General features: G+C 36.6%; 1 long non-coding RNA gene across 2 annotated transcripts in view; it reads left to right on the plus strand.

Moving 5' to 3' along the window:
• LOC141584152 (uncharacterized) overlaps positions 1-23,877 on the plus strand; it is a 309,735-nt gene that overhangs the window by 137,290 nt on the left and 148,568 nt on the right. The window lies entirely within an intron of this gene.

The raw sequence follows: 23,877 nt of genomic DNA on the forward strand, positions 1-23,877 counted from the left end.
CATGTGTTTATTTCCCAGTGTCCCACAATGCTAATATTTTGCAGCACTAGAGCACATTTTACCACCAAGCTGTTGACATTGACAGAGTCAAGAAATAGAACATTTTCATCACTATGGGATCTCTTATGTTCCCATTTATAGCCACAACCTTTTCCTACCTGCCCCCCTCTCTTCCTTAACCCCCGGCAAAGACTAATCTGTTCTATATTTCTATAATTTTGTCATTTTGAGAATGCTATAAAAATGGAATCATGCAATATGTAACTTTTTCTGGCTGGATTTTTTCACTCAGCATTAATTCTCTGGAGAGTCATCCATATATTTCTGCAAGGAAAATATGCTTGTTTATTTTTTACTGCTGAGTATATTCTATGGTATAGATGTACTGGAGTTTGTTTAATCATTCACCTGTTGAAGGGTATCTGAGTTATTTTCCAGGTTTGAGCTACTATGACTAAAACCACTATAAAAATTTGGGTGCAGGACTTTGGTGTGAACATAACTCTTTGTTTCTCTGGGGGGAAAAATGTGCCCAGGAGTATAATCTCTGGGCCACATGGTAACTGCATGTTTAATTTTGAAAGAAACTGCCAAAATGTTTTTTAGAGCAGCCATAGCAGTTTAAATCCCCGGCAGTTGATCTGTCCAGTTTCTCTGTATCCTTGCCAGCATTTGGTGTTGTCACTATTTTTTATTGAGCCATTCTGATAGGTGTGCAATGGTAGCTTATTGTGGTTTTTACTTGTATTTCTCTAATGGTTATTGATATTGAACATTTTTTCATGTGCTTAATTGCACATGTTATATATCCTCAATAAAATGTCTGTTCATGTCTTTTGCCCATTTTCTAACAAGATTTTTTGTTGCTGAGTTTTCAGGTTTTTTTTTAAGTTAATGTATCTTTTGAATACTAGTCCCTTGTCAGATATATGATGTGCAAGTAATTTTTCCAGTCTGTAGTTGTCTTTTCAGTCTCTTAACAGAGTCTTATGTGAAGCAAAAGTGTGTAATTTTGATGTTCAGTTTAGCAATTTTGCTTTATATGCTTTCAATCTCAAGTCTAATAATTATTTGCCCAGAACTAGATCCTGAAAATTTGCTCCTAATTTTTTTTCTGAACATTTTACAGTTTTATGTTTTGCAGTGAAGCCTGTGATCCAATTTTATTTAATTTTTATATAAGATATCAGACCTAAGTCTAAGTTAATCTCTTCCTCTTCCCCTTCATCCTCCTCCTTCTCTACCTCCTTGACTCCTTGTCTTCTTGCTGTCTATGGATGCCTAATTGTCTGACACCATTGATTGGAAAGGCTATTTTTCCTGTTTTGAATTGTTTTTGTAACTTCGTTAAATATCAGCTGGAAATGTTTGTATAGGTCTGTTTCTAGGTTCTGTTTTAATGATCTGTGTGTCTAGCATTACACAAATACAACAGGATTGACTACTGTGGCCATAAGTCTTGAAATCAGATAAACTGGTTCCTTCTTTTTGTTCTTATTTTTCAAATTTATTTTAGCTGTGCTAGTGCCAATATCTTTCCACATAAATCCTACAATTCTTTTGTCCATATCTATAAAAATGTTACTGGACTTTTGAAAGGAATTATCTTAACTATATATCAGTTTTGGAGAGAATTGACAACTATGTTCACTTTTCTTATCTATGAACATGGTATATTTCTCCATTTATTTAAATCTTCTTTAGTTTCTTTTATCATTGTTGTGTAGTTTTTAGCATATCAATGCTGTATATGTATTCTTAGATTACACCTATTTCATTTTTCTGATCAATTGCAAACATTATTGTGTATTTAATTAGATGTCTATACGTCCTTTGCCAGTATATAGAAGTACAATTGATTTGTATATGTTTACCTTGTATCCTGCGACCTTACTGGACTCACTATTGGTTCTTGTAGTTTTTTTTTTTTTTTTTTTTTTTTAGTTCCTTGAGATTTTCAATACAGATCATCATGTTATGTTCAGATAAAGACAGTGTTATTTCTTCCTTCTTCACATGTATAACTTTTATTTCTTTTTCTTATTGCATTGACTAAAACTTCTGGCATTATGTTGAAATATGAGTAGTGACAGTAAACATCCTTTTCTTGATAGTGAGGGAAAGCATTCAGTCTTTTACTATTAAGCATAGTATTAGCTATTGTTTTTTTGTAGATGCTTTTAAGCTGATGAAACTTCCCCTCTATTCCAATTTTTCTGAGACTTTTTATTATAAGTAAGCATGGAATTTTGTCAAGTTGGTACAATTATGCAATGTTTTTTCTTAGCCTGTTATGATGAATTACAGTGATTGATTTTTGAATTGAGCTAGACTCTCATCCCTGGAATAAATGCCACTTGGTCAAAGTATGTAATTCTTTTTATATGCTGCTGAATTTTTGGCTAATATTTTATAAAGTGTTTTTGCATATATATTCATAAGCAATATTGCTATTTTAAAAAATTGTGTATTGTCTTTGTATGGTTTTTGATATCAGGGTAACACCAAACTCATTAACCTCACAACATGAACTGGGAAGTATTCCTTTATTTTCTATTTTCTAGAAGAGACTGTGTAAAACTGGTTTTAATTCTAGTACATAAGTTTGGTAGAATTCTCCAGTAAAAACACCTGCACATAGAGATTTTGGGGGGAACTTTTAAAATTATGAATTTAGTTTATTTTATCCTTTAACTGGTACATTTATATTTAAAATAATTATTGATATGTTACAACTTAACTATGTCATTTTGGTTTTGTATTCTGTTTGTTCTGTTTTTCATTTGTTTTCTTTTTCCTGCCTTTCTGTGGGTTACTTGAAAACTTTTTATAATTTCACTTTTATTTATTAATACTGTCTTTGAATGTATCTCCTGTTATAACTTCAAAAAACTCTTCTTATAACTCTAGCTATTTTATTATGCATGTACTCATAACATCACAATCTATTGATACTGTCATTTTACCAGTTTGGGTGAAGTATAGAAATTTTATCTCCTTTTAAATGCCTTTATCCCTCCCTAAGTATAATACAATTATCTTAAATATTAGTATTTTCTCTACACTCATTTATATTCCAAGATTCTTTATTTTAGTGTTTCCTTTCTGTTTAAGCAACTAGTTAACTATAATTTTACAGTAGATCTGATGGTAACAAACTCTGTTTTTAAATTTGAAAATGTCTTGTTTTTCCCTTCATTCCTGAACAATATTTTTGCTGATTATGAGATTTTAGTTTGATGATAATTTTCTTTCAGCACTTTTTTTTTTTTTTTTTTTTTTTTTTTTTTTTTTTTGAGACGGAGTTCACTCTTGTTACCCAGGCTGGAGTGCAATGGCGCAATCTCGGCTCACCGCAACCTCCGCCTCCTGGGTTCAAGCAATTCTCCTGCCTCAGCCTCCTGAGTAGCTGGGATTACAGGCACGCACCACCATGCCCAGCCAATTTTTTGTATTTTTTAGTAGGACGGGGTTTCACCATGTTGACCAGGATGGTCTCGATCTCTTGACCTTGTGATCCACCCGCCTCGGCCTCCCAAAGTGCTGGGATTACAGGCTTGAGCCACCGTGCCTGGCCTCTTTCAGCACTTTTTATATGTCATGCCACTTTTGCTAGTCTCTATGGTTTCCGATAAAAAATTGTCATTTTAATTATTTTCTCCATAGGTAAAATGTTGTTTTTCTCGGACTGTTTTCAAGATTTTTTTCTTTATCTTTTGTTTTCAAAAATTTAATTATTGTGTGTCTTAGAGCAAATATTTTTGACTTTACTCTGTTTATGAATGGCTAAGCTTTGCCATTTTTAAGTTTATGCCTCTTGTCAAATTTGAGAACTTTTCAATCATCATCACTTCAAGTACTTTTCAGCAACACTTTCCTCTTCTCTCCCTCCATAATTCCAGTGACACAAATATAGATATTATGTTGTAGTCTCACAAGCTCCTGAGACTCTGTTTATTTTTTCAGTGTATTTTAATTTTTTGGTATTTCATAGTGGGTGACTTATATTGCTTTATCTTGTTCTCTTGTTCTTTTCTCTGTCAGCTCCATTCTGTTTTTTAAGCCCATACACTTAGCTTTTTATTTCAGTTGTTATTTTTTTAGTTTTTTTACATTTGATTTTCTTTTTTTTACATCTTCTGTTTCTTTGCCTAGGCGAAATTTCTAATGTATCATTTGTTTGAAACATATTTGTAATTGATTATTGAAGCATTTTCATAAAAGCCGCTTTAAAAATCGATGTCAGGAAATTCTAACATCTCTTTCTTCTTGGTGGTGGAATCTACAGATTGTCTTTTTTAGTTTGAGAACTTCTTGGTTATTTGTAGAGTGATTTTTTTATTGAAATCTGGACATTTTCAGAATTCAGTTATAAGATTCTCAATCTTATATACATCTTTCGTTTTAGCTGTTTTTCCTTTTTTATTCAGATACTGTTCCAACAGAGCGATCATGCTTCATTACTGTCAGGTGGTCGTAGAAGTTCTGACTTTGCTTTTATCCTCTATTGACACTAGGGTCCTCATTATTGTCAGAGAGAGATGGGAGTTGCCACTCCCTACAGGGTTGGTGGCCTTGTTAGCACTGGACAATGATGAAAGGCCTGACTCTCCACTTATACCGCCTCTGACAACATCCCATTAAGGAAAAGACCAATTTTCATTACTACCAGGTGGGAGTGGCAGTCTAGGCTTTACAAGTGGTCTCCATGGATGCTATGTGGGTTTGGGAGCTCATTACATGCTGGTTGGGATGAAAGCCCAGTTCCATATTTAACCCTCTCTGACTCCATCCTGGTGGAGATATTGGGGTGCCTTGATATGGCCTCGGGAGGGTGGAAGTCTAGGCTCCCACCTGGCCGTTCTGGCATAGGTAGAGTGGTGCTATTCTTTTTTTCTCTGATATATGGCTGGAATGTAACAGACATTGTGTACAAAAAAATCTTCTTTCTTTCTAAACTGCCTTTTTGGCCCCCTGGCTAGAGAAAGCAAACATTTTTTTTTTCTCCTGCACCCATTGGCATTTCTTGGTGGTTGATATTTTCAGCTTCTAGTCTGGGATGTAAGTGAAACAAAAAGAAAATCCAGTGATCTCACTACTGTGCTATTCCTCGGGTCTTCATTTCCATAGCCAGTCTTCCTCCTTCAATCCACTCTTCAGAGTCTTCTCATGTTTGTTTTCTACCTAATACTTATGGTTTTTAGTTGTACTTAATGAAAGGAAGAGGGAAAAGCGTATCTACTCCATCTTCCCAGGAACAGCAGTCCAGGCCCATCTTTTTATTCAATAGGAAACTTTAGAAAATATCCTGGGGTATTTTATTACAAGCAACTTAGTCATTATGCACAGAATCTGAGAATGTTGTTTCCAAAAATGCCCAGAGGCCCAAATAACATTTGGACATACTTAGATATTAAAGTCTTGTTCAGAAACTTACTGCTCTGCTCTAAAACAGAGATCTCTAGCTCTCCCCTACAATAGAAGATGTGCCATCTTCTCTTGTGTGTTGGTCATTCTGTGAAGCTGCTCACTAGTTTTGAGACAAACCCTAGATGCCTACCAGATTTTTTTTTTGTTTTCGTTTTTAGCTGAGGTCCATTGTGTGTCTAAGCACCCTGAATGACCTCTTAGCTCATGGGAACTAAGGGTTATAATAAAACAACTTACATAAAGTTGTTCATGACTTACTAAGTCATACTTCCAGTAACATTTGCATTTTAAAAGAGGGGTACCACACAAAGAGCAATGTTCAGTCAAAGATAGGACCTCAGACAATACGTTTTCCATCATCAGGATGGGATATTTTCAGAGAAGAAAGAACTTACCAGAATTCTAAAAATTACGAGAAATTGCAGTTACCTTATAATTCACATTTAAGTCAAATCCTATGTGGTGGTGTAGAGTGTTTTTTCAGAGATGTTACTGTTGGTAAATATCTTTACTTTCTGTGTCTCTTCATGAAGACTTTCTATGTGAAAAATGTGTGTGTGGGGGTATGAGCATACTATATTCTGCTTGATTCAAACAATTCAGCCTAGAGCACAAGAATAGAAATTGGTTGTTCAGGGGATCATAGTGGCTCTGGCTGTTTCCAACTTGAAAGAGTTGCTTTTGTTCATAGAAGCCGAGTGCAGCAAGTAGGAGTGTGGCTCTAGGCCTAGAGTCCAGGTTCAGTGACGCCTGGGTCAATTTCCTGCGCTGCCTGTTACTGGTAATATTGCTTCAGTAACTTTCTAAACCTCAATTTCTTCATCAGTTAATTAGACATTATAATATTATCTAGCTCAGGTGTGATAATTCATATAAATTGCTCAGCATATTGACACACACGGCACAGGCTTAGTAAATGTTAGGGAGAGTTAGTCTTTGAATGACTAAGATGGTGTTCCCCTCACAAGGACAGATACGTTGCTGTGTGGATAGCACATCCGTGTTGTATTGCCTTCCTGGAAAAGTGCTGTATAAGGATAAATGGCTGGAAACCTTGCATGACATGAGAGAAGCTTGTGATCTTGCTTGTGGACCAAGTCCATCTGTCTGTGTACCTGTCACCTCTTAACTTCTTCAGAGGTTGAATTGGAGTACATACATCTTTATGTTTTTGAAACTCTTGGAGTCTCATAAAATAGGTCTTGCTTCTCTCTCTTGTAATCACACCATCATTGTTTTAAATCACTACAAAACAAGAGATGTGTAGTGATGCAGAAATCAAACTATATCTGGGATAGTAGTTTATAGCAGTGGAAGGGGTGCCTGAATTGCAATAATTTTTCTTGAGCTGGTAATTCTGTAACCATATGCTAATTTGTCAAAATGCTAGTCATATTTAAATTATTTGAAAATAAAGCAGGATTATTGCTTTAGCCACACCCTGTGCTTACAGGAAAAGATGTACTTAAATTTTTAATGTCCCCATTGCCAAATCCTCGATATCAGATAAACTTAGTCATGGCCTCAGCAAACTGGGTTAATCTGGGCTACAAAGGCAGTAATATTGTGTTTCATTCTTAACTAGAATTGTAGTAAAACAAACAAAAAAAATACTGTGAGCATCTACAATGCTCACAGGGAGTGAGGGCTGGCTCATAGTGTCCTTCCTGGACAAAGTGAGGTCACAGTGAGGAGTACAGCAAGACCAATCTGTAAGGACCCTCCCCTCAGCCCCCACCACCCCCACTTAGCCTGGCTTGAATCTCCCAGAATTATTAGTTTTCCAGCAACTCCACAGTTGAGCATATTGCAACCTCAGGCAGCTCAACTCATCAAGGGACTAAATAACAAGGAGTATTTCAAAGACATTAAATGTTTGTTGAGTTGGATTTAATGAAGTTAAGTGGAAGAGAAACTAATGTCATTTCCTTCTGAAGGAAGAAGAAAGGGGAGCATTCCCATTTTTTGAAGACCTACTATGTGACAAGAGGAAGGGTATAGTACACAGTTGGCACAATGATGTGTTATGGCAAAGAATAGGGGCATATAAGGAGTTCGTGCTTGTCATCACCTCCAAGCCTGGGCCGCTTCCTTGGAGAATTACTGAGACTCTAGCAATGTGATTCTTTAAACCTATTGAGGGGAGAAGCAAGGTTTAAGAGGTAGGGTTGTGAAAGGAGGAAACAGGCCTTCACTGTGTACCTGCTATGTGGCCAGGACCCTGCTCAATAGTTCATATAGATTCACATCATATTTTGTCAGCATTCTTCAAGTCAAGCTTTGAAGTGCAGTGGTACCCTGTTAGCACTCCTAAGAAGACAATTTTTGCCAATCTCTGTGTAGACACATCCAGATAAGAGCTCTCAATAACTCCACAAGTCAACTCTTTTCATTTTAGAATTGTTGTAATGTTCCCATTTGGAGCAAATTTGGATACTCCATAATTTGCATAATTTTCCTCCTTGTTTACCCCTTTAAAAGAATAGAGATGTGGATGTCTCGTATATGTTTATAGACATGAAGCTCCTGATTCAATTTACCTTTTTGGCAGGCTAGATATCAACCTTTCCTTGTAGAATGTGATTTTCAGACCCTTTATCTTTCCTTGTCCTGCTTTTCTGATTTATCGTATTCTCTAATTAAAATGTAGCACCCGACCCTGAATGTGGTTCTTAGACGTGGCCTGACCAGTGACCCGGGTGTTATGGTCTGCATCTGTCTGCCATCTGTTACCTACTGCACTGTCAAAGGAGCTCATCTTAGCTAAATAAACTTTCTTTCTTCTTCGGTTATGCTTCTACTCTGAATCCCTTCCTAACTTTTCTACTATGAGAAACGAGTTAGAAGGAAAGTTGAGCACACCATTTCACCTGTGAAAGACAGGTTCAGGAGGTTTCCCCAGGTAACCAATTCCTCCTTGCATTCTCTCTCTGGGCTCCATCCCAATGGTCCCGTCCACCTAAAGTCAATGATGCTTCCTAAAAAATATCTCTTAACCCCAAATGCCTGTCTCTGTAATAGCGCCATCCCTTTGAGAAATGAAAAGAGATGAAAGCATTGGCCATCTTTTTATGCTTTCGGACAAGATGCTTATTATCCTTGTCCCATCCCACTATGTCTTATGCTGTTCTGACCCTGACAGTGGGTCAAAAAAGAAAAAAAAAAAAAAAAAAAAAAAAGAACATGTGAGGTTGCTTTATTCTGTGTAATCTTTTTAGCATTTCCTAATTCCTCCCCACCTTGACCCATGTGTTGTCTTCTATTCCTGAGATGAATTTTTCAAGAAGAGTGGAGGCAGGCATTGTATGTAGTAGACTAGAGATCATGGTTTGCATTCATCTAAGCATTTAATGCCTATTAACATAGTCCAAGATGATGTTGACTTCTTGGCCTTCCTTTTTACAATGTAGGTTCTTATTGAGCTGTTGCCATGAAAAACCCCCTTTCTATACTTGTATAAATTGCCATTTGAGGCACTAATTCAGGTTAAAATTTTGTCTTTTTACTTAATATACCTTAATAATTAAAACATTTTAAGTCTTGGATTTATCTCGGCAATAATTTGGATCTAATTGGTAAACAAAGTTTTAATTTTTTTTATTTAATATGAGTTGATGAAATGTGTGTACAGTCTTCTGTATCTGTCGGTTCTTCATCCATTGAGTCAATCAAGCATCGATCTTAAATATTAAAAAATATTGTGTCTGTACTGAAAATGTACAGATTTTTTTTCTTGTCATCATTCCCTGAACAATATCATGTAGCTATTTACATAACATTTATCCTGTATTAGGTGTTTTCCATATTCTAGATATGACTTAAAAGAATATGCATAGGTTATATGCAAATATGATAACTTTTTATATCAGAGACTTGAGCATTAGGGATTTTGGTCTTGGGAGGGAGGTCTTGAAGCCAATATCCCATGGATATTGAGGAACAACTGTACTTAAAAAACTCCAACCCATTTTATTCTATTTGTTTACACTTTGTTAACACTTTCTAGTGTTACTGCTTTGTGATCACATTTTATACAGTGTAACTTATTTTTTAGAAGTTATGTTTTCTTTGTGTGTAGGATGATATTTTTATAAGTTGTCAATGAGTGGTTAAAGAAAGATGTACTTTTTTGGCTACAGAGCTTGATGTATTTATCTACTTACATTTATTAATGAGCTTATTCAGATCTGTATCTTTAGTTTTTTGTCTTCGTATTTGAACTGTCAAAGAGTGAGTGGTAAATTCGGTTATTCTAATAACATTATGTTTCTGTTGATTTCTCCTTGAATTTCTAAAGTTTTTGATTTATATATTTTGATCTTGACTCTTCAACTCATAGTTTCATACCTGTTGTTTATTTCCTGTAGATTGCTCCCTCATTAATTGATTTAAAATGTGCTTCTTGGTCTTCTTACAGCTTTTATTATTATTTTTGTCTTGAATTCTGGTATTTCTTACTCCAGTATTCCAAATGGTATTTGCCCTTCACTAATGCTTTATTTTTTTTCTAACTATCCTTTCACCTTAAATAGATTGTATTTTGATGGTTGTCTTCCATAAAGTTGGATTTAGATTTTTTGACTCAATTTGAAGTTATTAATTCTAATAAGAATGTTTAAACAATTTACGCTTTTTTGTCATAATTTAAGTCCATTTGTTTTAATTCTGCCACCATTTTAGGTTACCTGTTTTATATAGGTCTCATTAATTCTTTTCTTTTGAAATGGTGCATAAGTTTGACTAAACAAAAAATATCGTTATGTCAAAAATCAAAACATTACAAAAATAAAAAACAAGTGATCAGTTGGGAAAAATATTTACAATATATGTACTGGAAACAGATTTACACTCTTAATCTTTTAGGAGCTCTTTTCAAATAATTTGAAATTGTAGATAAAGGCCAATTGAATTATGGGAAAAATTTATGAACAGACAATCCTTTAACAAGGAAGAAAAGTGTTCAATAAATATTTTAAAATACTCTAACTCACAGGTCAGAAAGGAAGCATAAATCAACCTAGTGAATTGTTAGCGTTTTTAACTTATCAAAGTGGTAGGCTTCTTTACGATAAATCTGGAGTTTGTGGATATGAGTTAAATGAATAGTTTCCTAAGCAAAATGAATACATTGAAGGATAATGTATCAAAAGCCATGATATATGCACTTTCTGTTTTCTCTGGAAAATTCACAAATTTATCATAAAAAAAATTATTTTAGAAATATACACAAACGTGTACAGTGATATTAATCACTGATACTTAAAATGATAAAATATTAATGACAAAAGTAAAATTTGGTTAAATTATAATAAATTCATAAGATGCAACATGAGGCAGCCATTAGAAACCATGTTTCAGAGGAATGTTAAGTAGTCATAAAATATTTTGTGTGAATGACATGTTAAAAAGTTTGTGTATAATACAAAACCAACTTGTGGTAGTGCCTGTATTTGTATATACATACATAAACATACACTTTGAAATTGAAGAAAAAGAGACAGGCTGGAAAGATATAAACCCATTGTTATCATTGGAATTTGGGATAATTTTCATTTTTTTCTTATAATTTTTAAGATTTTTCAAATTCTCAGGAAAGAATTTATATTCTTTGTAGTCATAGAAGAAATAATACATTTGTAAAAATTGAGCAGGGCCATGGCAAAGCACTAGAAACTGACTGTTCGACTGATACATGATAACCTATAGTGTGGTGCTTAAACAGCCATGAGCCACCCTGACTGCACAAATCATGCTCTCAGGATAATCAAGGCATAATCAAGAGAGAGTTTGTGGAATTCCCCACAGAATCCAACTTTATTTCGGTTACCAGGAAACAACTGAGGTCATTTTAGCTTAGAACTGGTTGTCGATATTCATAAAGTTCTTTTTAAATAACAATCTCTTTTAATATGCAGGGGTTCCCAGCATAATAATGATGACCATAATTCATTTGAACCTCTACTATGTGCTTTGTATACATTATCTCATATAATTCTCACAACCATCTCCCGTCTTTCGGTCTTGTGCTCTTTCCACTATATCCATATAATCAACTACATGATTGTTTCAAATGTTTATGTTCTGCCTCTTAGATAAAATCAAAATATCTTGTGGGGATATGAAATTCATCTCCTATCAAATGAGATCTTTACTGACGTTTTGCAGCAGAAACCATCCAGGCCTTTATTTATGTGGCTGGTGCAGGTTCAGAAAGAGCCTTATGGTCACCACAGGCAAGGGCGTCTGTGGCAGGAGAAGTGGCACTTTTGGTGGGGTATCAGGTGGGGTTATCAGCCGTTCCTAGCCAAGGCTAGGAAACTCTGCCTCAAATGAGTTCTGTTTCTTTTCTATCCCAAGATTTCTTTCTCCAGTCACATTAAGAGAATTAACAGCCCTAGTCCTTATGCTAAACCCTCCTTGTAATAGATTAAGTCTTCAGTCCTCTAGCTGTTGCTTGGACAATAACTCTGAGGGCCTGAGGGATTCAGGCCTATTAAAAGAGTTATTGGCAGGCCCAAACTGAATCCTTTCTCCACTGTTACTCCCTGTCTGGTCTTGGCATAATACATAATGTTTCTAGGACTAACTTTTTTTTTCCTTCAATAAAGTTGGAACCTGCTTCGAAGGTTGTGAGGATGAAATGAGATGCCATCTGTCAAGTGTGAGGTATTAGCATGCACTCTGCTTTCTGCCTGCTGTTGTTAGCCAGGCCACTCCAGGCATTGTCACACTGGCTCTGCCCCCTAGGCATTTTTACTGCTGCACATTCAATCTTACTGTGATATCGCCTTCTCTAAAGAGCTGTGTCCAAATTCCCAAGATTCAAATAGCCAGTGTATATACTGGCTATTTATAAATATAAATATAAATATTGAGTATTTATTTTTTCTTCAAAACAAAAACAAATACATCCAGTGATACTGATAAATAAGACCTGAGAGAGTCAAGCAGTCAATGACTTCTTGATATGTTAACAGCATGTATTAGTTGTTCACCACCTTAAGGAGCAAAGATCAGAGAACTGGAGAGTGAAAATACAGGATCTGAATATTTTGATTAGGGTTGGGAGGGAGTTCCAGTCATACGTTAATGAATTCATACTACAGATATTCACTGAGAAACCACTTTAAGCTAAGCAAAATAGGGAAATGGGGCCGGACGCAGAGGCTCATGCCTGTAATCCCAGCACTTTGGGAGGCTGAGGTGGGTGGATTGCCTGAGATGAGGAGTTCAAGACCAGCTGCCAACACGGTGAAAACCCATCTCTACTAAAACTACAAAATTAGCTGGGCATGGTGGCACATGCCTGTAATCCCAACTACTTAGGAGGCTGAGGCAGGAGAATAGTTTGAACCAAGGAGGTGGAGGTTGCAGTGAGCTAAGATCACACCATTGCACTCCAGCCTAAGCAACAAGAGTTAAAGTCCATTTCAAAAAAGAGGTGGCGGGGGAAGGGAAACTGTCCTTAAGGAGTCTACAATCTAATGGAGAATCATGGCAAGGAGACCACACAGGTACTTATGATATGAGGCAGTCTGCAGTGTTGCAGAAGGAAATGAGCTAGAAGGGCTGCTCTATTTCAGGGCTTGGGCCAGCTGAAGGTGCCAGGCATCTGCAAGACATCAGGGTGCCTCAGGGGAAAGTAGGGTGGAGGCAGTAAAGCTCCTGTCTGCCAACTCTACAATTTTGCCTCTCACCAGCTTTATACTCTCATATGCAAATCTGAGCCTCAGGATCTGGATTTAAACTCACTCATCTCTTCTGCAGCATGCCACTACTGCTAATAGGCCATCAGTGTCTGCAGGGTGGACTAAAGATACAGTGAGATCATGAAACACAGAAGTAGAACTTACAATGGTGAAGCTGCCTAGTACAGTTCACAGAGCACATAACTGAAGGTCCCACTGATCCCTCTCTAGTAGATCTTAAGCAAATAATTTTATTTCTTTATGATTTAGTTACCTCTTTGCTTTCATGGGGATAATAATACATATTTTAAAGTTCGTTGTTGGGATTAAATGAGATACCTTTTCAATGTGTTCTTAGCTCACATTAAACCTACTATTTTTAATTTTCTTCCTATGTTTTCACCAACCTTATGTGTGCCTTCTCTTAACTTGAATGAAAGTTCCTTAGTGTTCACTGTGTCCAAAGACAATTCCAGTCTTTTTCATACCCTGCCATTTATTATTTTGAAGCCACAAGATTGTCTAGGATAACCAGCATGTTTCCATGTACCACATTTGGGCAGTTGATAAACTTTGATTAATAATTTGGTGTCACGATTTTTTAGAATTAAAAAAATTCAATGGGGTTATTTTTAACCAGCAAATAGTGTTGAGATTGTTTTAAATTTTGCCTCCTTTCATTAAAAATAATACAACTTAGATACAATTTAATTTTTTTCTGAAAATTCTCAAGCCAATTTAACTTTATTTACTAAATGATAATAAAGAAGTGTTTTGAATAATGAAAATGTTAAATTTTTAATCTTCAAAGAGAATAAACAAAGGCATGAGAGAAAAAGCTGGGATTTTCCAAGTTGCCAAAACCAGAGAGCTTACTTTTTAAAAAATAGAAAGTAGCTATTTCATATCATTTGTCAGAGTAAATGCCAAAAAGAATTAATTTATCTGTTTTCTAAAAATATATTTTTAAGTTATATTGCTTAGGGCATATTTTATGTTTATGAATTTATAATAATTTATGTTTATGAAAATTATAATAATTCAGGTGATGTTTTATCTGTGGATTTGAATATTTCATTACTTTTCAAGGTTCTTTTTTTTCAAGTTATGGTGACTGAAAGGAGATAAATAATTTTTTTTTTAAATCATTGTAATAATGATTACTTTTTGCTTTGTAATTTTGGTTCTTGGGATTTAGAGATTCCTAAATATGCTAATGTATGAGATGAGCATTGCACATCTAGATTTTAAAGGTTTATCTAATGTTGAAGATAAACGGGACATGTTGGCATTGGGTGATGTAATCACAACATCATTTGTTGGGCACTCTTTCTTCGGAAAGTAATAATTTCCCTTCCTAAGGGTGGGGCATTCTTGGGTTAATGTAGGAAGTAGGAAAAGCACTCTTTGACTACTTGTGTTAATAGGTAGTAGTCAGAAAAGCATGGCACAAAATCAAGTTTTAGTATGAAGGTAAAATATTTTGTCATCCTACTTGTAAATGGAGTGAGACTGTTACATCTGATGAGACTCTCTTACAATTCTTTCTACTTTATAAGTAATTTATTTCTTCTTAGATTTAAATCGTTGAGGTAGTGCATATTTGCAAAGACTCTACTGGGTAAAAGCAGTATGTGCTTCTGTTTTTACAGAACAGCAATGTTGTAGACTGCTGGTTTCCTAATGGTGATTTGGAATGTGTCGTGCTGGTTGCCTTGATGATGATTTACTCTAAAATTCCTGTTGGCTTTGGCAAAAATCATCTCAAGTTTAAAATAACAGTCTGGGTTTATAGCAGACGATTTTAGTATTTTATTCTGTAAAGTCAAAATGCATCATGAAACAAACACATTGAATAACGGTTTGGAGGGCTTTATTAGCCACAGTGGTGTTTAGTAAATAGTTGTTAGCTGGTCTGTGCTGGTTACCAGTCAATGGAATTTAGAGTGAGATGTCAGGACATCAGGCAGTAGAAGAGCAAAACTGAAAAACATCTCTTTTTTATAGGCCAGAAGGGCTGAACATCTCCTGCTTCCTTCGGTTACAGCCCTCTTTCAGCAAGTCTACTGAGCTGTAACCCAGTGCCTTTCTGATAAAAGGCTCACATTCCTGCATATTTCCTACAGATTTTGTATTGTAGTCATCCACTCTCTGCCTTCTCTATGGTATGAAATTTTTAGCTGCTGTGAAAAATGTTGGAAATACAGCAGTGACAACATGAATTGCAAAATGCTGTGGAGTCTGGTTCTAAATGAGTTTGGGATACACAAAACTATTTCCTGGTTCCATTTCCATTTCCATTCTCTTGATTTTACTGAAATAGAGCCACTGATTGGAGAGGCTGGCTGGAAATATTTAGAGACTTGATAGTCCAGAAGCAAATTTCTGCTCCTTGTGTTAGGGTATTTGGGGAATATAAGTGGGACATTGTACCATGACAGTGATTATAAATATTTTCATACGAAGCTTAGGAGAAATGTGTTTCAGCTACTGCAAATATATTAAACACTTTATGTCTACATTTATTGAATGCTTACTATGTTCAAGGAAGCCATTATTCTGCCCTCCTGAAGCTTCCATTTCAGCAGCATCTTCATTGCAGCTGTGAGACAGTTGCATCCTCAGTCCTTCCACAAAGCTTAGCTGTGAGTATGGGAGCTCTAGGTGCCAATGGCAGAATTAAAAAGTACCCAACAAGGAAAAAAAATAGAATGAGCATAATAGTAGTAGAGAGAAATGGATAAAAAAATATGGGCTTAGTGAATAGAGGTGGGGATGGGAAGAAGGCACCAGTAATTGTGTTAGGAGCCACTCAGTGGCCCAGCCTACCTACCCCTGAAGTACGTGTTGCCTGTTGTTAAAACATTTTAGACCATTTCAAAGGTAAGAAACTGCCCCCACCTAACCTGTCAAGGAGCTGATATTATTAATTTTGGCCAATAGCCCAGAGTCAGACTCAGTGGTCTTGCTGTGAGTAAGCAGGCTTTCTGAGTGCCAGTGCAGATTATATTTTCCCCTTTTATGGTTTATTATAAAAACATTTATGCTGACCTGTAAGTTGATAAGTGCCAATTGGAGCCAACTCGCTTGAGAGGAAAATTATTTGTCATTGCAATTTGGCTATAAGGCTTCTTTGGTATTGTCGCTACATTGTATCATGAATTAAAATTAGCAGCACCCCAAATTGCATTTTCTCACCTATGTAAAAAGATTATTTAGTAGCTTCAATGGATCACAATAGATACTTGTCCTCAGGATACATTCACATAGCTGTGGCTGAGTTTTTTTCTAATCATATGCTGTCTTTGCTGCTTAATCTATTCTGTCATTAAGCACACTTTTCTTGACAAATTTTCCCTTTTCTTCAAAAAGTGTCTTCTGGTCTGTCTGGGTTACATATTGACCTATTTATTTTGTGTGTGGGTGGTTTTTGTGACTCCTCCTGGCCCTAAAATTTAATGGCTGAGTCTAAATTTTTAGCTCTGAGTGAAGGGGAAATCCTTACTAAAATGCATGTGCACCTGTTTCATTTCCAAAGCCTTCCTGAACTTGCGTATCTGTGGTTGTTTAGCTCAGATCAGATGGTGCTAATAAGACCTGCGTTATGGTTTTGATGCTTAGGTGCCAGTTAATACACATGTCCTGCAGACCAGGCTGAACTCTGAACCCAGAGGTACTCTGCACATGCAAAGCCATGGTACTGGTATTAGACAGCCAGATGGAGAAAAGAAGGTGAATCTGAATAAATCTGTCATCATCAAAACAACTCAGTTGTAAGCCTTCTTGATGAGGTGTCTCTTTTCAGTAGCCACTTCTTTGCATATGAAAGCAAGTGCATAAATATGCAGTGGATGCATCTGCGAATTTTCAAAGTGAGAACTTGACAGGTTTGGGCTAGTCCCAGAAAGCAGGCTAAGCAAAATTACCATGGTGCCAGTTCATGGGGTGGAGTTTCCATAAGAGTTAGGCTGCCACTGCTACTCAATTTCCTGCCTCTTCAGCCATGGAAAAAAACCAGAATCTGCAGTTTTCTTCATAAACCATTGTATAAATGACTCTGTGTGCTCAGGGGTGGTAACACCCCATAAACTTTGCTGAAGGATCTTCTCTGGTTTGGAGAAACCAATTGTTTAGCCAACATAGTGGATTGAGTACATACCTTATGGCCAGTTACCACATGGAAAGAAAATAAACAAATGGGGACATCCTTGCCTTTTAGAAGGTTAGGGAAAAGGACTTTAAAGTATATGAAAAAGACAAAAGTGAACAATGGAAACATGAGAAAATATACTTATCTAAATATAATTGGACACAAGTAGCAAAGTAGCTTTGTCTAGGGACAGCTTTATGCTTGAAGTGATTCTTAAACAGAGTTTGGAGATAGAGCAAGATGTACCCAATACAGGACAGGAAAAAGGATATTCCAAAAGACAGGATTAGACACGAATGGTGTTTACCTGGTGGATTGCACAACAGCAGCACAAAGTGCCAGCTAGGAACATGATGAGAAATGTATTCTACTAGTGTCATTGTCTATCTTATCTTAAAAACCAGACAAACAAATCTTTCCTCCAACTTACATCCCTGTCGTAGCTAGTGCTCTAACCTACTCCTGAGGACTGTATACAAATACCCCACTTCTCTTCCTTCTGGACGCACGGTAGCATTCTACTTCTTTGCCTCGTGTGGCCATGTGACTTGTCTTGACCAGTGAAATAGGAATGAAGTGGCAGGTCTTGCTTCCAGGTGAAAGCTTAATTGCCAAGGCCAGGTACAGCAGTTCTCTCTTCTTGTTACAGCAATAGTGGATGTTACAGCATGTGCTAAGGTGGAGCTTTCACTGGCCTGGGTCTCTGTGTGACTACCATAAGCAGAGTACTCCTGATGACCTGCACTGGACATGTAGCATAGTGAAAAATAAGCCTTTGTTGCAGTCAGCCGCTACAATCTGACAGTTGTTCCTTCAGTCTAAATTGGTCTACAAATGTTGTTGTCACATTTTTCTTTTCTTTTTTCTTTCTTTTTTTTTTTTTTTTTTTGTAGTAGGGTTTAGGTTTGGGAAAAATGATAAGTAGAGAGTTTGCTACTGTTAATCAGACACTGCTGTTGAAACCAAAAAGGATTATAGATGATCTTTTCTATTAAATAAATGATGCTCATAAAAATGTTGAAGCCAGAGAGTTGTTCAAAAGCAAACTAATTGGATAATATGCTATATTTACTAAAATCCATTCGTTTTCTTTTTCCTTTTTTGGCAGGGGGCGGTGGGGGAGAGAAAAAAAGAAAGAAAGAGAGAAAGAAAGAAAAAAGAATGAAAGAGAGAAAGAGGAAGAGAAAGAGGGAGAGAGAATGGGAGTCTTGCTTTATTGCACAGGCTAGAATGCAGTCTAAAAATGGGTATTAAAAACCTCTTTTATGCCAATAATTGTGCTTAACAATGGAGACTGGAAGGAATAAGGGAGGAAAATAACAAACAAGCCGCCAACCAATATTTCATTTAAACCTGTGAAATGCTGTGCAATTACTGAGGAGTGATTTACTTCCAATTATGTAGTCACTTTTAGAGTAGGTGTGATGTGGTACTGAGAAGAATGCATGTTTTGTGGATTTGGGGTGGAGAGTTCTATAAATGTTTATTAAGTTTACTTGTTCTGGGTCTGAGTTCAAGTCCTGGGTACCCTTGTTAATTTTCTGTCTCATTGATCTGTCTAATATTGACAATGTGATGTTAAAGTCTCCCACTATTATTGTGTGGGAGTCTAAGTCTCTTTATAAGTCATTAACAACTTGTCTTATGTATCTGAGTGCTCCTGTATTGGGTGCGTATATATCTAGGATCGTTAGCTCTTCTTGTCGCATTGATCCTTTTACCATTATGTAATGTTCTTCTTTGCCTCTTTTGATCTTCGTTGCTTTAAAGTCTGTTTTATCAGAGGTGAGAATTGCAACTCCTGCTTTTTATTTATTTACTTTTTTGCTCTCCATTTGGTTGGTAAATCTTCCTCCATCCCTTTGTTTTGAGTCTTTGTGTATCCTTGCATGTGACATGGGTCTGGATGTAGCATACCGATAGGTTTTGGCTTTTTATCCAATTTGCCTGTCTGTGTCTTTTGATTGGGACATTTAGTCGATTTAAATTTAGGATTAATAATAATATATATGAGTTTAATACTGCCATTTGATGCTAGCTGGCTGTTTTGCCCATTAGTTGATGTAGATTCTTCATTATGTTGATACTGTTTACCTTTTGGTATATTTTTGGAATGGCTGATAGTGGTTGTTCCTTTCTATGTGTAGTGCTTCATTCAGAAGCTCTTGTAAAGCAGGCCTGGTGGTGATAAAATCTCTGAGTACTTGCTTGTTCACAAAAGATTTAATTTTTCCTTCACTTATGAAGCTTAGTTTGGCTAGATAAGAAATTCTGGGTTGAAAGTTCTTTTCTTTAAGGATGTTGAATATTGGCCACCACTCTCTTCTGGCTTGTAGGGTTTCTGCTGAGAGATCTGCCGTGAGTCAGATAGGCTTCCCTTTGTGGGTAACCTGACCTTTCTCTCTGGCTGCCCTTAGCATTTTCTCCTTCATTTCAACCCTGGTGAATCTGACAATCATGTGCCTTGGGGTTGTTCTTCTTGAGGAATATCTTTGTGGTGTTCTCTGTATTACCTAGAGTTGAATATTATCCTTCCTTGCTAGGTTGGGAAAGTTTTCCTGAATAATATCCTAAAGAATATTTTCCAGCTTGGATTCATTCTGTTCGTCACATTCAGGTACACCTATCAAACATAGATTAGGTCTTTTCACATAGTCCCATATTTCTTGAAGACTTTGCTCTTTCCTTTTTACCCTTTTTTCTCTAATCTTGTCTCTCATTTTTATTTCATTGAGTTCATCTTCGACCTCTGATATCCTTTCTTCTGCTTGATCAATTCGACTGTTAAAACTTGTGCATACTTCGTGAAGTTCTTGTATTGTGTTTTTCAGCCCCATTAATTTACTTATATTCTTCTCTAAATTGTCTATTCTTGTTAGCATTTCATCAAACCTTTTTTCAAGGTTCTTAATTTCTTTGCATGGGGTTAGAACATGTTCTTTTAGCTCACAGAAGTTTCTTATTATCCATCTTCTGAAGCCTGATTCTGTCAATTCATCATACTCATTCTCCATCAGGCCTTGTTCCCTTGCTGATAAGGAGCTGCCATCCCCTGAAGGAGGAGAGACATTCTGTTTTCGGATGTTTTCAGCCTTTTTGCACTGGTTTCTTCCCATCTTTGTGGATTTATCCAGCTGTGGTCTTTGTAATTGCTGACTTTCAGATTGGGTCTCTGAGTGGACATCCAGCTTGTTTGTGGTGATGTTATTTCTGTATCTTTGTTTTCCTTTGATGAACGCCCCTCCCCCACAGAGCTGGACCTTCCCAGGTTCAGCTGTGCTTGCTGTGAAACTGTCAACTGTCAGCATTTCCAATTGCTGTTTTTTTGTGGGGGTGGGACCAGCCGAGCCCGATCACCTGACTCCCTGCCTCGGAGCCCCCTTTTTCCTTTTCCTAGTTGAACAGTTGATTCTCTCCCAGATGCCCCTGTCACCTGCTGAAAAGGGCCTGGATCTATGCAATTTCCTGTGCCGCGACTGTGCCAGCTGAGACAGTGGCACTGAGATTCGTGGCGCTTTTCTGTCTGGGAATCTCCTGGTCTGGCTCCCACCTTCAGTCCCCTTTTCAATCAGCTGAATGGGTGACTCTGCCTTCTCGGAGCTCCAAATGCCAACTAAAAGGACACCCAGTCCCGCATACTCCGCACTGAGAACCACAGCGCCGCCAGCAAAACAGCCATGCCAGCTAAAAGAGTCATGCTAGTGACCCGTGGGGCTCTCCCGCTGGGAATCTCCTGGTCCATAGGCAATAAAAATTCGTCTGGAAGTCTGGTGTCCACTCACTCCTGCGCCTTCACTGGGAGCTAAAATCTTGAGCTGCTGCTAGTTGGCTATCTTGGATCTCTCACATTTTTCTACATACCTGTCCTTTCTTTCACTCCTCAACTTCCTACACTCCGATTTCTATCCATAACACTCTAATGAAACCATTGTGGAAAGGTCACAGTTGCCAAACACAGTGATGTTTTCTGGCTTTATCTTACAGAATGTCTTCACTGCATTTAACACTATTGATCACTTTGTTCTTAAAACTCCTTTTTCCCTTGGCTTCCATGACATCATTCTTTGGTTTCACTTTCTAGATGATCGATCATGTGTTTTAGGTGTAAGATCCAAATAACCTCATTTGCTCTCCACTAATATATATGTGACTAATATGCTGGTGAATAAATGTGTTACTTCCTGCTCTAGTACAGGCCATATATATATATATATATATATATATATATATATATATATATTTATATATATATATATGACATAGAATCATAGTTCAAAAGCAACATGTCCACAATTAAGATTATCTCTTTTCTCAGACCTGACATTCTTTAAAGTAATAAAATTCTTAACTGGGAATCTTATTTGATTTCTCCTCTCCCTCAGCAAGAGCTCTCCAATGCAATATGTGATCAGAAACTACAACACTGTTTATCAATCTCATCTGCCCATGTCTTTCTTTCCACACTTCTCTCCCTATACAATTTTAGTCCTCATTGTTGATCTTCCAGCTTCCTCTAATATCCTCTGTATTGGTTTTCCTATGTCAATCCATTATGCATGGGACTTTTGGAAAAATCTTTCTACAATACAGAAATTGTCATGTTTCTGTTCTCTTAAAATCTTTGATGTAAACTTATTACATTGGAGTTAAAATCCAAACTCTTTGCAGGGCTCTTAATAAGCTGTCCCTTACATACCAGTCTGGTGTCATTGCCATGCTGCCTTACACCCCAGCCATGCTGCTCTTGTTTTAGGTTTTTTTTTTTTTTTTTTTTTAAACTCTTATTTTAGGTTCAGTTATACATGTGCAGGTTTGTCATGCAGTTAAATTGTGTGTCACAGGGGTTTGATGTTCAAATTATTTCATACCCGGCTTATAAGCATAGTACCAGATAGGTAGTTTTTTGATTCTCCCTCCCTCCACACTCATGCAGGTCCTGGTGCCTGTTGTTTTCTTCTTTGTGTCCATATGTACTCAACGTTTAGCTCCCGCTTATAAGTCAGAACATACAGTATTTGGTTTTCTGTTCCTGTGTTAGTTTGCTTAGGATAATGACCTCTAGCTCCATCCATGTTGCTGCAAAGAATGTGATCTTGTTCTTTTTTATGACTGTGTAGTATACCATGGTATATGAATACCACATTTTCTTTATCCAGTTTACCATTGATGATTGATTCCATGCCTTTGCATTTAGGTTGATTCTACATCTTTGCTATTGTTGGTAATGCTGTCTTGAACAAATACCATGTCTCTTTATGATAGAACTGCTTATATTCCCTTGGGTATATATTCAGTAATGAGATTATTGAGTTGAGTGACTGTTTTAAGTTCTTTGAAAAATTGCCAGACTGCTTTCCACAATGACTGCACTAATTTACATTCTCACCAGCAGCATTTAAGTGTTCCCCTTTCTCTACAACCTCACCAGCATCTGCGATTTTTGACGTTTTAGAAATAGCTACTCTGATTGGTGTAAGATGGTCTCTCATTTTGATTTTGATTTGCATTTCCCTAATCATTAATGATGTGGAACTTTTTTTTCCATATGGTTTTTAGCCATGTGTATGTCTTCTTTTGAAAAGTGTTTGTTCATGTCCTTTGCCTACTTTTTAATGGGGTTGGTTTTTGCTTGATAATTTAAGTTCCTGATAGGTCCTGAATTGTAGACCTTTGTCAGATGCATAGTTGCAAATATTGTCTCCCATTCTCTAGGTTGTCTATTTACTCTGTAGTTTCTTTGGCTGTGGAGAAGCTCTTTAGTTTAATTAAGTCCTACTTGTCAATTTTTGTGTTTGTTGCAATTGTTTCTGGCATATTTGTCATAAAATCTTTTCCAGATCGTATGTGTAGAATGGTATTTTCTAGGTTATCTTCCAAGTTTTTATAGTTTTAGGTTTGACACTAAGTCTTTAATTCATCTTCAGTTGATGTCTGTATATTGTGTATGGAAAGGGTTCGGTTTCAATCTTCTGCATATGGCTAGCTAATTATCCCAGCACAATTTATTGAATAGGGAGGCCTTTCCCCATTGCTTGTTTTTGTTGACTTTCTCAAATATCAGATGGTTGTAGGTGTGCAGCATTGCTTCTGGGTTCTATTCTGTTCCATTGTTCTATGTGTCTATTTTTGTTCAAATACCATGCTGTTTTGGTTACTGTAGTCTTGTAGTATAGTTTGAAGTCAGGTAATATGATGTCTCCAGCTTTTTTTGTGTATGCTTAGGATTGCTTTGGCTATTTGGGCACTTTTTTGGTTTCATATGCATTTTAGAATAGCTTTTCTCTGGTTCTGTGAAAAATAATCTTAGTAATTTGATAGAAATAGCATTTTATTTATAAATTGCTTCATGTCCACTCCTTTGTACATGCTGTCCCCTGGACATAAATTTTCTTCATCTGGCTCATGTCCACTTTTTATTTAAAAATCAACCTAATTGTCACCTCTTCCCGAGAGACTTTCAACTTCTTCAACACTGAGTTTTGAGGGTCTTGTCTCCATGGTCCCATAGCACTTATAGCACGGATTGGTAGAAGGTCGCTTATGGATCAGTTTCTCCTCCAAAATTGTGTGTTGTTCAACATTAAGCCCGTCTTTCATCTCTACATTTCC

This window comes from Saimiri boliviensis, chromosome 4 (assembly GCF_048565385.1).
Source record: "Saimiri boliviensis isolate mSaiBol1 chromosome 4, mSaiBol1.pri, whole genome shotgun sequence".
Taxonomy (NCBI): Eukaryota; Metazoa; Chordata; class Mammalia; order Primates; family Cebidae; genus Saimiri; species Saimiri boliviensis.